The following is a 17,347-nucleotide window of genomic DNA, read 5'->3' as shown; positions in this document are numbered from 1 at the left end:
AACAGGTTGAGATTATAAATATACATTATAAATATCAGTGAGTTCTGACTTTTAGATTTGTCATATACTTTTATATACATATATGCTTCATAGGGCTGTCTTATTGATTGATTGGATTTACATATGAAATCATCAAAGTATTATGCAAAGTTGAAGAAGTGCAGCTATAATACGTTTGGTTAAAATTGGAAATTAACTTTGGAATTAGTTCCTAAATTTGAACATCTTAGCCCAGGCAAGAATGTGATTTAATTATTTGGGAGTCTTTTAAGAAAGTCTTAGAACTGTGAATTCAGTTCATTATGAGAACCAATTTGACACTAAACTATATTGACATTTTTTATGATATAACAGAGCTCTTGGTTGCCCACAGTAATCTGTCCAGTTGATACGACCCACAGCTGTTTTCTTCTTTGTTTGAATCTAAGGAAGTATTAGGTAAGAAGTCAGCATTGCTACATGTCTCTTTCTTGCTAGCAATGTCAATTTTCAGCCAAATACAGTACAGCTGGGCTATGCTGAATAATAAAATACAGGTAATCCAGTGAGTCCACTAGAGGATTAATATTTACAAAACATAAGGCTCTCCCAGGCATACTATATCAGTTTGGCTAAATATGGAAGACTATTAAAGCTTGACAATACAACAGGGTAAGTCATTTGCTATCAGTTACATTTTAACAAGAGTGTTTCCCAATGCCAATTGGTTGACACTCATGCTTCGCAGCCTTTATAACATTTATTCAGTATATTTAGTAACAGTCTTAATACTTGCTAGACTGAATATAAAAATTTCTACTAATGCTGCCCTAATTAATATTTTAAAAAAGCAAACAAGAATACATTTTTAGATATTTTTACAGTGAATTTTAAAGTTTTTCCAAAGCAGCATATTCATACAGCACTGTTGATCCAGTGGGTGTTTTTAAATGGATGAATTGCAATGTCTTCATCCACATCAGTGGTTTCTCTCTCTAAAGGAATAAGCCTTTAAAACTATTTAAACTATCATTAGGTTAATGATTTTCAAAAAGGTTGCACTGTTAAAATGTGTATATACAAGTTAATACCACAAAAATAAAATTATTAAACTTTCACTCTTTACAGACTTTTTTGAGACAATTGCTAAATCTGATTTTTTTGCCTATAAATACAGTTGTATCAAAAGATGTAGAATAAATTAATGAAAAGGGTTTTACGATCATTTAGATATAGGTACATTAGCAATTAAAAAGATAAAAATTTGTTTTTGACTTTCCCAAAATAAGCACCAGTCAATTATGCCTGTAATGCTGCCATGTTTCGACAGTACCAGAAAATCTGATTCCCTCCTCTGTTCTGTTATGAAGGTTGTGAGATCTCTTATTACTGTCCTATTACCATGTGTGACTTTTTTTTCCTCTGAACCAGTTGTATAAAGCATAAGACTGTTCTGACTGTGGACATACATCTTGCCCGTAAGAACCAGAATACCTGTGTTTATTGGTTAGTGTTTTATTCTCGTTGCTGAATTAAGTGTAAAGTTGAAACCTTCTGTTTTCCTTTGATTCACAAGCACTTGTGACTCCTCAGAGGGGAGGAAAGAGGGTTGTCTTTTGTCATCTCATTCTCTGCCTCTAGGAATATAGGTACTTTTGGTTTGGTACATTGTATATTTGGCTGGTTATGGGATGGAGAGCATGCTCTGTCTTCAGTAAATCTGCATCTCTTGCATGGCAGGTTGCAGGTCAGCATGTCTTTGTTCCTTCCTGAAGTCTTCTGTGGTACCAAAGGTGATGGCCTCCTGTGCTTAAAGTCATTAGCTCAGTATTTCACAGAATGACAGTTGCTTGCAACCTCTTCTCTTTGATTCACCTTTGGTTGTATTAATTAGTAGCTTACATCTGTCTTCATGTTTGCTTAGTTGCACTGGGATCTCTTCTCTCTTCTATTCTGTCAACCTGCGTAGAAATGAGCAGCACTTAATGTGCAACTTCTGTTTCCTCCCAGCCCTTTTTTGTGCAGCTTAGATGTGGATGGGTTAGATGAGAAACTCTAAGTCCTTCCCAAGCCACTGGACATGATTCAGCCCTGTATATTTCTGTGTCATGTGTTGTAATGCCGTAATTACTTCCATATTATATATTTTAACATGGGTCTCTGCTGGCTACCCACAAAAATTAATTGAAGAATAAGAGCAAGCAAAGAAGCTGAACTGGAAGCTTCAGGCTTAATGTGGAGTTGGCATCTGAGTCAATAAAAGGGTCAATTTTCTTTTTTGATGTATTTGCAGCTCCTATAGGCAGGAAGGAACATGCCTCCCTCATTAGCTTTTGAGGTAGGCTTGCTAGCCATAATTGAGGAACTGCAGGCAGTGGTGGAGCAACTGGTAATAAAAGTGGATGGAATAAATTCTCCTGGTGCCTGAAGCTGCCTGGCTGCTGTCCCACCACTGCCCAGGAGCACCCTTGTTTAAGTTATGAGATCCTGTAGTGGCCACACATCATTTTGGGGACCACACAGATGTGGGTTCCTTGAATGCAGCAAGTGATCTTTCTGGCCAAACCAGAGAGGTTACAGAGCAGATCCAAACACTTAGCAGTTAGTGAGGATGAATTGGGGAGAGGAGAATCTTTTAAAAATACAGTTCTACAAAATTCAGTAGAGAAAACGGAGTAAATGACATTACATGCTACTCACCTGCAACCCCTGCAGAGACAATGAGTTTACACTTGAATTTACAGCTTCCAAGGATAACGAGGAGCAGTAACTACATGACTGTGCCCTGGAGAAAGAAAGAAAACCAAAGATAATGTACTACTTACTAGCTAGCCTAATGATGGCTATGAGACAGTACGCTATTAGTCCGACCATGTGCAACAGTTTATTGAGAGAGAGAGAGGCTCTCTGCCTCTCTCCCTTTTGCTCTCGATGGAGTTGCAGTTACATTTTCTCATTAACTAAACAGGATAGATAAGAAGATAGATCTTTCCTTTGGATATGGTGGGGGTTTTTTTATCATCCAGCAAACATCACAGTTATGTTTCAGAATAGACTGAGAGTAAATTTCAACTGAATTTATTTAGCTGGAGAAGTTTTCACTAGCAATGTGGGAACACAATGTCAGACTTCAAAAATAAGAAAATAAATAAAATAAAGCTGCTATTCTAGTTCAGCAATCATATTAAAAAAAAAAAGAGGTGACTGTTTAAATTTTAAATATTTTATTGACTTTTCCTACTGCAATTTTTCTGGTATAAAAAGATGAATAGGAAAATATTATGTAAATAACTGGGACAACTTTCTAGTGTTGTGAAAGATTATTGACAGAATATCATAATGTCAGACTACCATGTTACTGTATTTCTTAGATTACACTTGTTACTTGGTTTTAATACCTTTATTCAAAGAATCGCTAATGCACTTAATTGTATTATTATTATTAGGAGTAGTAACAATGATAAAATACTTATTTGAATTACAGTAATTACTTTAAGTCATTGTCTCTTATTAATTAAAGTCCGAAGAATCAATGGGAATCTTTTCACTGACTTCAAAGATTTGGACCCTGCCCTATGAGAATATTCAGATATATTCTTAATGCTATTGGTTATGCTACTGTTCACTCTGATAATCATCATAATTTATAGATTCATCATACTTGCCTATAATTAAACTTTATTTTCAGAAGTATGATGATAATTGGATTTCTCAGTCAAGACAACTGCTGACATCAGTACAAGAGTAACAGCACAGAGTGAGGATCCTTGAAGTCAGATAACACATAAGTATAAGTTAGCAGCTAAATTTCAAACAGGTCTGAAATGTGGCAAGTGCAGTGGTACCCAGAACCCTGTGGAAAGTATGGACAGAGTGGTTTGCCTTAAAAAGGAGCTGCGAGAGAGACCTGGTGGGCAGGGAGCAGTCTGCAGCGAATTAATGCTGAGGGTGTGGGGTGTTACTGCCCCTCGGTTGGGTGCTGTTCCCTTTTATGGGGGCAAAAGCCATGATTCACTGTGACAGAAAAAAAAAAAAAAGGCAGCAGCACTAGGGCTTAATGGTAATAGTGATATTTCAAGGATGGTATGCTACATAGTGTTTTTCTTCCCCAAATTACAGGTTAAGTACCCAAAGGACAACCACCAAGCATTATTGAGAAAGCACATGGATGCTGGGGTCACTGCCTCTTGCAGAAGCCAGATGCAATCCATCAGCTGCTTAGTGGTGCTTTGCTTTTTGTGTGACAGTGGCTCACATGGAGTTGCAGCTCTGTCCATCCCAGGGGGAGGGAGCCCCTGTGTCCCTTCTCAGGGGCCCTGTCTCCCTGCTCTGGACTAGGCCTCTGGACAACAGTTCATAGGGGTTCAGATAGATTTGCTAAAGAATGCTGATACTTTGCCTGGAGTGAGCATTTTGTAAATATTTTTCAGTCACTCGAGAAAGTAGCTCAGGATTTGGATGTTGTATTGTGTTTGTTCTGGTCCTGTTTCTTCTTGTGAACCATCCAGATTGCTTCCGTGAGTGGACTGTGGGGAGAAGTGTGGCCTTGATAGTGATCGCTGCTGCTTTTGTGAGGAATCAGGTAGCACCAAAGCTTCCTTTTCCTGCTGGAATCACCAGCTTTAGGGGACAGTAAATTGGATTTGCTCAGAACTGCAGTAAACATCATCTTTGGCAGGGAGTGACAAGCAGGGAAGAACTCAAAATATGTGAGTCAGGATTGCCCCTTGGGTTTGCTGGGGTGAGGCAGCTTTGTGCCACCCATAAAGACTAAAAATTTAGTGTAAAGGCATTGCTAAATTGGGAGGTACTTTCTGCATATCAGTCCCCTGGAAAAAGAGTGGAATGACTGAATCAAGTTTTTATATTGATTAAGGGAAATATACTTAAACTAATGCTGTAATAACTGCTTAACAAATACTATTTTAAATAGGGATTTCATTACTAAGGGGTAAAATACAGTTGTCACCTTTTCTGTACTATATATATGAAGAAATCGGTGTGTTCTGTACTGCTTTTACCGTTGGTACAATAAGCACCTCAGGCTGTATTATATTTATGATGTTGCCACATCACCCAAAGTATACTTGAACATTTGGCACATTTCTTACTTAACACTAATAAGCAAGACTCTTTTCCCTGCCCTTTGATATATGTATAGATATAAAACACTCTAATAAAATTATGTTCATGTAGGCGAATACTGTATTTTTAGGGGTAGACCAGATTAAGAAAGGATTAAATATTCACATATATCATGTTAGATATAGATTTATAAGGTGTGTGTTTTATGGTGTATGCCAGCCACTGGTTGCCTACAGTCAGGAAGAAGTTTCCAGTGTGATAGGCTGTGACATGACTGCAGTATAGCTGATACCTTACAATTCTGAGCCATTGGGTTCTGGCTGCTGTTAGGATACTGGACTGGGAGCTACTTGGTCTAGTGAGCATAACACATCTTTTTCTTTTAATTTCCTCAATAGAAATTATGTTTCATGAGTTCACGTAGAAATCTTTATTAGCATTAGTTACCAAAGATATAACAGTATTACTAGCAGATTTTTTTATCCTGGTTTTGTTTTTGTTTGTCTCCACATCTGTTTGTGATCACTCTCTCATACCAAAATACAAACAATGATAGTGTCAAGTCTGTTTGCACTTGTCTGTATGGATATACCAAATATATACTGAGGAACAGTGCTTGTGCATGTGCTTTTCTTGTATTGTCTCATTAGATAGCATCTGGGATGACATGAACTTTTCTTGTCTCCTGCTAATCACTTGCTTTTTAAAAGTAAAAGAGAAAGTAAAAGGTGTCCTATGAGAGACAGTGGCATCTACGCATGTTAAGTCTGACTGCAAGCATCTAATCTGAGGTCCTAATTCTCTCTGGCTCTTTTTGAAAATCCTCTTTATAAAATACAAAGCCTACAAATGGTAGGTGTGTAATAGCAGTGGTTATTCAGCTTCCCGACAGTATGCTAGAGTTTGCACGCAGGCCTCAGGATGTCCTTGCCTTCTGATTATGTCCGCTGCTAAGTGTGAAGAGGTACCAGCTAGGCTGCATTTTTGGCTATTCCCTGGGCAGGCTAAGTTAGCAGTGTGCATTAATGACAAATTATGGGCTAGGCCAGGGAAGCGATATAGATATATCTTACGAAGAATGCTATAGGGCCAGTTCTGCATATTGGGATGCAGTCACTAGAGAAGTGGTAGCCTGACCCCAGCTTGTATTTCCCAGCTCCTGGTCCTTACCACTTGAGATGCTTCTCAAAACTGGACTCTTGTGCATTGCTATCAGCCCCATTCCTGAACAGGAACACAAGCATTATCTGACATGTTTGGTCTTAGAAGATGCACGTACTATCATCGCAACACTGCCTTCACTGATACCGAACATATTTCTCTGCTACAGCGAAGTACACTGTAAAATCAGAAGTAGCTAAACTTGTTTGGTTAAACCAGCATCTTGAATCTTTATGATGTGGTCAAAATGTAGATGAGGTTAAGAACAAAACTCGGAACGTTTCACTTAAACATATACTGCTCCATCTGGAGCTATTCAGGAACAGAAGAAAAGGTGTCGGTGTTAAAATTGCTGATTAATACATTAACTAATACAACCCAGGGGCAAGTGTATGTTGTTAAGTCCCACTGTCTGTGCTGATCAGGAAGATATGAGCTGCTACAGCCTCCAAGCAAGGGAGTCTCTGCTCTTTGCTCTAAACTGTAGCTGCGCATGCTTCCAGTTTGAGATCCCTGGTCCAGTCCCCAGTGTGTTGGCCAAGAGAACAGCTGTCATACTAACATGAGACAAGAACAGCATCTCTCGCAGTGTTTCTGGCCTGGAAACGGAGAGGGAATATTTAAAATCTCATGAGAGAGCACTTGTCCTGATAAGCTCTCCTCTGTTAAGAAGAGGCAATGGTCGAGCAAGCCATGGGAATGGATGGGTAGCTTTCTGCAGGAAGTCTTGGAACAGAAAATGTCCATGCCCAGCAGTGAATTTGAGTTTCTAAGCTAAGGGGTGCTCACATAAGACCTGAATTGCTCAGAAGAGCAGAACCAGGCCCTTAAAAAAACATACTAAGATTGTGTAATGAGAAAATTTGAGGAAATGGCCATAGCAGAGACCAATATCTTTCTGAGTGCAGCCACTAGTAATCACAGTGTGCTGCCATTAAGTGCAAACAGTGTTTCATCCTGGCCATTGTTGTTGCCAGGGCATTGCTTCTCTGGAACAGTCCCCCAGGAGGACCAGCTTTCCCAAGCGGTGACCTGGTCCTGACAATTATATTGGTGCCATTGTGGGTTGAGTTCCAATAACTTGTATTTGGACCAAATGCTGTGATTTTTCTTTTAATTTTTTTTAAACATGCTTCACACTATGGCTGTGTATTTGCTAAAGCTGGGATGAATTGGTGACTTCTGGATGCCTTGCTGGGGAACAGAAGTGGAGGCAGCTAATCTGTATGAATTTGGTGAAAGCAGAAGCTGGTTGTGCATAACAGCATCCAGGTACTTCAGGCAGCGTGGAGACAAATCTGTGTGTTTGGGTATGCGGTCATCTGGCTGTACTCGTTTCAGAGATTTTCTTCCCCAAAGCTGTTAATCCAGGGTGACAGATAATGACAAGCACATATTCTTTACCACTGACCTACCTTTTCTGTCAGTAGAGCAGAAGACAGGCAAGTTGTATGCAATGGGATTCTCCCTAGCCTGGGATATTTCCCCTGCTATTAGTTCTTCTGTAATTAATAAAGTGTGATGTTAAAAATGGTAACATTTCTGGATAGGTGATGTGCTTTCAGGTTAATTTAAGAATGTCTTTTCATTATGAGGAAAAATTAAATTTCTTGGAGATTTGCTGCTGTCACCAGTACCCAGTATCAGTAAATAACTGAATTCAGAGGAGCCTTCTCTTGCGACTGCCTTGTCTTTAAAAGTACGTGAAGTTCAGCATGCAAAATATTGTGGGAAAGTTGGCTTTCATCTATTGACACTGTTTAATGTTCAGGATTTATGATAGTTTCTTGTGTGTAAACACAATAGGCATTTTATAAATTGGATTGTTCATACAGTAGTATAAGATGTGAATGATATCGTTCCTACTGGTTACATCATATAAAATATATAACCAGCTGTTGAATTTGTAGCACAGAGGTCTGTCATACTGTCTTTTATGTGCTATGGGCTAGGTGCATTGCTTATGTAACTTCATTTACTCCAACAGCTTACTTCTAGAAATACTATTGCATATAGTGGCTATGAAAAGGAGTACCTATGTTTCACAGTACCAAAGGCTGTAATAGCAATTTGCAAGAAGCCTTGAGATCTGCATGTGATTTGCGTAAAATATAGCATGTTTGCATGTTTTTCATCTCAGATAAATATATGCTAATAAGGTATGTATTAACTAGATGTATGTATACTAATATTATTTGTTTCATCAATAATCATTCTGTGACTTGTGCTTTCTATCCAGTGTGCCAGCATTTGTAATCATCATGTAATGTTTAATTCAGAATTATTTGGGGGGGGAGGAGGGGGTGGTGATGTTGTGTTTTTTCTCTGGTATTTTAAGAAATAAGTAGCAAATACATATTTGACTGACCAAGAAAAATCTGATCTGCAGCATTCCACTCTGCATGAGGAGCACATTAGTAAAAAGATGATGAGGATGTAGTTGACAGCAGTATCTGTGAAAGAATCTCTTTCCTGTGGTACAAACCAGAAATGGCATTACTGGCCTTTCTAAAGGGCATTTTAGCACTATCCCTGTTTCAAATCCTGGCTGAAGAGCAGATCAGCAAACAGTAATCAGCAGACATGGATTCTGGAGAATGGGCAAAGTGTCTAATGACTAAATGCAATGATTAGTGAAGGTAGGATCAAGACAGGACTGTAATCCCCAGAACACCCAATATAACTTTTTTCTTTCCAAAGCTAGTTAATACCTTGCCCTTTTAATTATCCTAGCATCAGAGGGAAGTGCCGTCTTCTACCTGGTTTTCATTATTCCATCAGATGCATTAATTTAAATACTTGTGAACATATAAAAGAGGCTTCTGAGCAAGAGGCTTCTTTATTTCTTTTATACACATTTTTATGACTCTGGGGCTTTATCCACCTTCGAACCAGTTCTAAAGTGTGCAGCTCTCGGGTCATTTTAGGTTGTCCAGGGTGGATTTGGCAGCTCCTGCGACTGTAGGGATGACAGCACTGCCCTGGGTAGCAGATCCCTACAGGCATCAACCTGCAAGCAGATCCCCATTGCTGGCTGCTGTGATCTCCAAGGTCTGGTAGAGAGCTAGTGGCTTCACCTGGGAGAAGGTTTGCTTCTTCCCTCCGTCCAAAATTTTTAAAGAACTAACTGGTCCTACCTTTCTTTTTCCAATCCTGGCCAGCAATTTGAACAACCTTGGGATAAAAAGTGGATGGAAAAGAGGAGTAGAGAAGCAGCAGGGGTAAGCTGTGGAAAGAGGGAGATAAAGCAGTTGAGAGAAGTCCTAGGGAATAAGTGAAAGAAATATATATATGCTTGTTAAGCTCCTACAGTTTCAGAGACTTTGTTGTCTAAGACTCATCTTAACTTTTTGGGCACTGATTTCAGTTTATTTTATTCTACCCCCCACCCTTCTCCAATTGTATGGGTTTTGTCCCCCAGGTCTTTTGGGGATGATGGTAATTGTGCTTAATACTGTGAATTGTTATTGTCTGCTGTGAGAAGTAATGTTGATTTCAACAGGGATTGTAAAGCCCTGTTTCATTTCACTTACCATTTTGACTTTGAAAATTCATTTGGCATTGATAATGTGAGCAGAGCATTTTTGCAGGAATGAGAATACTCACCTTCTTTGCGTTACTGGCTGTGAGGAATAGTTCTTTCTGAATTTAATATTTGATTTGTCAAAAAGACTTGTCACTGTAAAGTTTATTCATAGCTCTTCCTAAACAAATCTTAAATGGATAATTATAATGGGTTTAGTTGTTCTTAATGACCTGGCTTTTGTTCTTATTGATGTAAAGGTAAAACTAGAAAAGAAAATGAAATTGAGCTCTTCTGAAAACTGTGAAAAATACAAACATAACAGTTTGTCGAGGCTCAAGATTTTGATGCATCATGGAAGGTGTGGTCTATCTAGGGACCCCAGCCCTTAAAGGAAATGAAAGGCTAGAGGTACACAAGCAACAGTTTTGCTGAAACACTACGGAAGTCTATTCAAGTTTAATTTTGTTTGGCTTTCTGCCATTTGGTGGATGGGAAGGGCAATAATTTGTTTCTGAGGCTTCTTCTTTGTAAAGATCCCCTTATTTCTAGCATGCAGGGAAATACCTGACTAGTTTTTTCTCAAACATCCTTCCATAAGTAGTAGTTTTAAGTAGGAACTTCCTTTGCAGGTGATGGGGGCTGGTACGCTCAGGGAGGAGGACCACTACTTCATGCTTATTTTTGACTGTGGGAAGATAGTTTTTACCTTCCTTTTAACCTGAAACATGATGGTATTGGTATAAAACTGACCTTTGTACAGAATAAAAAACTGTTGCTCTTTAATAAATGCCATTTTTGATAAGGTTTCCTTTTTTTCAAATGGTTATATTTTAAATAGTTACTTCACTTATGGAGGTGTTGAAGTAAGTGAAGACGGCTAGTAAAAGGTCCTACCCATTCTACGTGTGCCTGTTTGTGATCCTCTGCATACTGATAGAGATGTACTCTGAAAGAATTTCCTTGACCACAAGATCAAATGGGGACAAGTAAATTTTAGGCATTTTTTTTCCTAAGTGTGTGCTGTAAATGTATTGTGCTTAAGGGGACAACTGCACAATGGCTTTTGATGTGCAGTGCCTGTCTGCTGGCAATGAATCATGGTGATAGGTGACCTTGTGGAAGATCACTTACTATGGTCAGCTGTAATGCTTCTCCCACCCAGGACACTGCCCTGAGCCATAGTCTACCCTCATGATGGGAAAGAGCTCCCTGTTCCCTTCCACCTTCTTACACTCACCTTTTTTACATTTCTGCATTGCCTTTGAAACACAAGGATAGCAATTGTTCATCCTTGAGCTCAGGCTCGTTAATTTACAGGTGACTGAAGAGTTGCCGTATCTGATTTGTTTGCCTCTGAAGATACTTTCCTAAAATAGGAATGTGAAAAGCATGTATCTTTGTGGCTTACCTGATGTCTGGTATTTTTCTCTAGTCTCATATTTTTCTCTATTTACTGCTCAATATTTCCTTGCATTTCCACTTAAAGTAATCATATATTGATATCCAGTATCTAAACTGATTTTGAACAATGGAGGACTTGGTATCATTTCTAGAAGCCATGTGTGTACCTCATGCTCTGACTTTTGAAGCTTTCATACCCGTGGGTATGACACTTGAGAAACTTTGGGCAAAGATAAATGTCAAGCTAAAATCTAAGGTCATCAATTATTATGATGTCCTGCAGAAGCATGTAAGAATTTAAGTTTTTGTTTTTTAAAATACTTCTTGCTACAAGGAAGTGGAAGAACCCTGGTAACCCTAATCAGATGCAGTACCTACTACAAACATAGCAACTTGCAATTTCTTTAACATGCTGGCAGCCAGCTATATTTCTAGGAAAGCAACATGCTTGCATTTGCTAGCACACATAGGCACACATATACACACAGAGGAGTTTTCACACAAACTTTGGAGAGGAAATGCTGTAGGGAGTAAGCAAGTTGTGCAGAAATCCTGCAAGAGACCCTCCTTGCAGAGTATGTACAGGCCTTGCTTTGTATATGGTAAAGGGTGTACCCTCCTGGAAGTCTGGATAGTGGAGTTTGAAGGTGGCAGCGAGGCTTGTAACCGTTTGCAGAAGAGTTATTGCTAGCTTAAGGCTCAACCCACATCCCTAGTAGATATGCTGTCACTATTGCTTCACACACCAATACTTATCAATGGTTGCCATTTATTTTTGGATGGGTCTTCAGCTTTACAGCATGGTTTCCTAACCTGCCTGATGGACCTCTCTTGGTAACAGAAAAGTCATATTTGTTACGAGGGAAGGAGTGTAAGGTATGTTCAGAGGAATGGCAGAGCTGCAGGATACCCTTGTGAGTGCTGCCTGACCCGTGATGTGAATGCACTGCTTGTGTAAGGTAGATAACAGTTCTTGAAGAGTTCAGATTTTCTGTTCTGGATGCTAGTTCAGATGACTGATAAACACACATTTGCAGCTTCCAACTTAGGCAAGAGTCCACTGTTTCAAACCAATACTGTCCTGTGGTATACAGGTTTTAAACCAGACGTATTTCCAGGTTCAGTGATAATAGCAGGCTTTCTTTCTGTAAGTAGGGTGCAAAGAGGAAAACTTGCAAGGGGGTCATGTTAATTCAGGAAAATAAAATAGTAATATTCTACTATTCCACAATAAGGAAAAAAAAAAATGCTGAGGAAAATTAACAATGGTAGTTGTTCCTACAAAAACTATGGAAGGAAATCAAACTCTTTTACTGACATTTCAATGTTGTTGTTTTTTTCCATTTCCTATGTATTTTTTTTGTTAATTAGATTTTACTATAATAGATTTCTTCTCATTTGTGGGTTATCTTCCCTTTACTGGGAAGGAGCAAGAAGAGACCTTTTAATAAATAAATAAAGGAAGAGTTAAATGGCTATTCAAAAAAATAAAAGTTGAGTACTATGTGAAAAATTGAAATACTTAACCAAATGTAGAAATCTTTCATACAATCTGAACAGCTACACTTGCAAAAACAACCTTGTTTTACTCTTTTTCCACCCCTTACTCTGATTTTTTTTTTTAATCTAGCAGTAAACAGAAATGCAAGACTGTTGATAAAATAAGTGAATCTGTGCTAAGAACTGTGGGATAGCAATGTATATGTCTGAAAAGTCATAGAAGATTTCAGGGAGTAGTAGGTAGCTGAAAAAATTCACCAATATGCAATAATTAGTAGCTGATACTCTTGAAAAGTATCATGGGATTTGCATTGATATCAAGTGGGTGGGATCTCTTTTCTCCAGTGGTATGAAATAATGATAGAGGAAAATGATTGGTGCCCTCTGACAGTGTGCTGGGAGCTCTTTATGATTTCCAATAATAAAACAAAGTTAATCTTAGATATTCTTAGGAAGTTCTGTGTGTATTGTCAGTAAAGAGTTAACAGTAGTTTTTGGTTGACTGCCTGTTTTATAAGCTTGTGTGGAGGAAGTAGTAAGGAACTTGTGTTTCCTCTTGCTTTATTGATGTTTTCTTTCATTTTTCATTCATGAAATTCAAAACCTCTCAGTTAAATAACAGCACATAACAGGCTGCTGCTTTTATTAATAAGTCTTTGGAGGATAATGAAAGGAATGGGTGTAACCAGTTGAAATACTGCTCTTGGACAGTCAATATTGGAAGGCAGTACCATCTCTAGATGAGCAAATGGATTACTTTCCACTCAGGCTGTGCTAGCTCTTTAGGGGGATTGAATTTGCATCTTTTCTGCTGTTTAATAGTAACTCTTACAAACAGAAAAAAAATGTTTTGAGAGAGAGTGAAATCTCAACAGCATCATTTATATGGTCTTTTCCTTGTGGACACTTTTGTTGTTGTTTTTTTTATCCTACCTCCAATTAAATCTATGTGGATTTACACAGTTACTAAAAAGACTCTTTCTTTTGGTCATGATTAGAGATACCTGAAATAATGAGAAAGTGGGGGGCAAGGAAGAGAGTAAAGTTGTGCAAGGATTTGTAACAGTGGAGCATAAAGGGGGTCTTTGTTCATTTGTTTCAAAGGTCCAAAATGTGTCTGGGATTTCAGTACCCTGTTCATCACAACTCCTCAGCCATTTGGGGATGGTGAAGATGTAAGGTCAGTCTGTTCTGTGATGGATATTGGCTGTCAGGCATCCCTGAGAGACTATGGCCACAGCACTGTGCTACTTTACATAGACCTTGGGAGCTACTGAAATTACAAAAAGAAGACTTGGCTCCGTTGCAGCCTTACACCAGCACAGCAGAGAAAGTACGAAACACTTGTGTTTGGCGTGGAAGATGGTTGTAAATGGCAAAGAAATACCATTATTTAGTTTCTCACCAAGCTTTCCTTTCTTTCTGGTTGTGTGGATCAGGCAAACTTTCTGGACATAGACATGTTTATGAGCTTCTGTAATTTTTTTTTTTTTTCCTTTTCCCTGCATTTTTCCTATAGGCTTGTTCACAGCAACACCCACTGGAGGTAATGAGCAGTGACAGTATCACTGCAACTTTCCCCCGCGGAGCTGAACATCATGGGCTCCTGTAAGCCAACGCTGCAAGCAGTGGGGTTTTTTTTATAAAGGGTGGGATGCCTCTGGTCTCCAGCAGCATGTTTTCTGTCAACCAAGAGAAAATGCTTAAATAAAGTCTAATAAACCTGGTCAAAGCAAAGCTGGATTTTGGTTTACTCAGCTGCTGTAATGGGTTATGAGAATGACACAAAGTTTAATGCAATATAGTTTATTTTATTCCTGAAGTACTCTCATTGTAATCCAAGCAAGAAGTGGAGCTGTCATGATAATGTGAGCATGTTCACTAGAAGAAGCATGAGATTCTGTTTTTAAAAGACATTCAACCCTAGGCATATGAAAATGTGGTATTAAGAGTATAAATATAAGAAGCTCCTGCTAAAGACATGGAAATGGCCCTTGCGTGGCCTCCTAATAGAAAGACAGATCAAGTGAACATACAAGACCCAAGAGTTGTGCTGCTGTGAGAGCTGGGCTATAATTTAGTGAGCTGACAGGAGGAGTGAAGTATCTCCTCAATATCTGTGTTTGGCAGAGGAGATGAATGCATACATCAGGAAACAATGTTTAAGTGTTTTATTTCCTTATTTCAACCTGTCAAACTGTCAGCGTAGTTAATGGCCGCCAAGAGAGAGTGAGGAGGAGGGAGGGAGGGGAGTAGGATGGTAAATGGAAAGAAACAAAGGTGCTGTGGGGTCTGGAAGAAAGGAAAACTGGGAAAGATTAGCAGGGTGCTGAAGCATAATGGTCCCCTGGACACAAATGTCCAAACTCCCTCCATCAGCTTGAACCTCCTCTCCCCTCCAGCCCTCCATGGAAATATGTAGAGATAATGAATATCCTGGTGTGCTGCACAAAGTAACTTTATTTTACTGTATTAATTTTGGTGCAGTAGTACCTACGTCCACAGTCACAAGGCACTTCAGCAGGACTTCGTATCGTATTGAAGTTGGGTGGTTTGCTGGAGTGAGATCCAAACTGAACAAGATTGAATTGGCTTGTCTGGACTTGGAGATCTTGGGATTAAGGCAATTTCTTTGTGTTGTTTTACAAACTGTCTGTAGCTGGACTTTTAAACAAACAAGGTTTGAATTTTTACTTTAAGTGTACACGGAGATGTAAGTGTCTTGGGACTTAATTCTTCTGACACACCCATGTACCTTCCACTAAAGTCAGTACAAATGGAATGCTTTTCATAAAAGAAGTATTTTTAAAGCAAAGCCAATATTATGTATTTTCACTGCATGGAAACAAAACGAGTAAAAAAGAATTCTTTAATACATAAAAGACGGTTCAGTAACTGCAGAGAGGAGGATAATGCGAATTATTCCTGTAATTTAGTCAAAGATGACACTTTGTTTTCAATGTCTTGTTAATCATGGGGGTTGGCAGCAAAAGGATTTACTCTGCCATGGGAGGTGGATTTGGCTTACACGCACCTGGATGAAGCAACTTCTGAACTGCATTTCAGAGGTGCAAAGCCCAGATAGCACGTGTCCTGAACAGGATAGATGACAAAACTGAAGCTTTCTGGGCTCTGTGTGGAACATGCAGCTCAGACTGGAGCAACAAAAAGCCTTCCCCTTGTGCATCAAGGCAGAGAGCAGAGCCCCCATGGAGCCGGGGAGTAGCTGTTGGGATTAAACCTTAGGTTATGTAGCTTTGATTCAGAGGAAAGCTTTGGGCATTGCCTGTTCGTGTCAGAGTTATGGGGCCACAACCTTTCATGTGAAGCCACTATGATATCATACAGCAGCATAAGGTATAAAATTGAACTGGGCATGGTAAAAATGGGTTTTCCTTTGGTATAGCATTGTTATAATAGCGTTGTATGTGTTCTATCCAAATATGCAGTTCTTATTAATTATTCCAGTGAAGCCACTTGAATCCTGTAGTTCTTGGTTTTGCCTATCTATTGTTTCTTGTCAAACAAACAAATGGGTAAAATAAGGAAAGAGTGATACAATGGTATTCAGCATAGTTTTTATGATATTATATTAATGGTCGAAGTTGACAATTTTTTGTAGTCATTTCAATGGAGAAGGGTATAAGAGGAGTTTTGAAAGAGAATGAAGTAGTAGCTTTTGTCTTACAGGGTGTTTTTGTTCTGAGGGGAGCTACGGGGAATACTTGGTGTACACTTTTGAAAATATGGTTAATAGGTGTTGCAGGGCGGTACTGCCAGCTGCCTTAAGAGATGATTCAGCCTGGCTGTGCAGAATTGAAGAGAATTAGGCTGGGAGGAGCCTTGGAGGTCAGGACAGCAACAGATGCCTGCTGTGACAGAGAAGGGAAGCCAAAGGAAAATTGTAAAGGCAGGTATGTAATGAGGAAAGCAAGGGATGAGAAGGATGATTTTTGCTGTGGCAAGTGGTAAGAGGGGAACAAGACTGCTTTTGTGGACACTGCAGCTGCCATGTCCTTAGAGCAAGTTTTTAATGGCTTTATAGCGGGACTCAGGTTGAACTCTTAATGGTATTAGAAGTGTTCCGGTTTAGCACCCTTAGAAAGAAGCGTTACTTATTTCTCTCTGTCATTGCATGAGCAAGTGAAAGCATAAAGCCTGAACCCAATCCACAAACTTTAGAAACATTATGTCAGTAGAATACAATAATGCTTTTTTAATGCAAATTTAATCAAACCCATGGACCCTACTTGGCATATGTACAATTGTGTACCCAGGCTCTGTGGTCTCAAGAGATGCAGCTGGTTAAGAGAACAGTATCTCTTCAAAACCTTATTTAGGGATTTCCAGTGACTCGGGGCAGGCAGAGCTGGTGATTGAGTGATATGTGAACTGAATGGGTCAGCCACTGCTGTGCTGGGGAGAACTGAGCTCCCAGTGAGCCTTTCTTTCCAGTAAGACGTGAAATCCATGGTTCAGTGAAAAAGCACATGCTTCATTTCAGACCTGTAGCAGCATTACTAATCTCTGTCTGTATATGGAGACAAGTAACTGTATCTGTATATTTAAATTTTACATATGATCATGATGCAGACTTTAAGTTACCTTGCTATACTAAGCTATGATAGGAGTGAGCTCAATATTAAATAACAACTGTTTCACCCCTGAATTGAGGTTCTTTGCTAGAGTGGACAA

The 17,347-nt window shown here is 39.1% G+C and overlaps 1 protein-coding gene across 2 annotated transcripts in view; it reads left to right on the top strand.

The window, feature by feature from the left end:
- SOX5 (SRY-box transcription factor 5) overlaps window positions 1–17,347 on the top strand; it is a 648,311-nt gene that overhangs the window by 110,945 nt on the left and 520,019 nt on the right. The window lies entirely within an intron of this gene.

The sequence above is a fragment of the Accipiter gentilis genome, chromosome 18 (genome assembly GCF_929443795.1).
Source record: "Accipiter gentilis chromosome 18, bAccGen1.1, whole genome shotgun sequence".
In the NCBI taxonomy this organism is placed as follows: Eukaryota; Metazoa; Chordata; class Aves; order Accipitriformes; family Accipitridae; genus Astur; species Astur gentilis.
Note: the sequence above shows the minus strand (reverse complement) of the source record. Positions and strands in the feature narration are given on the sequence as shown.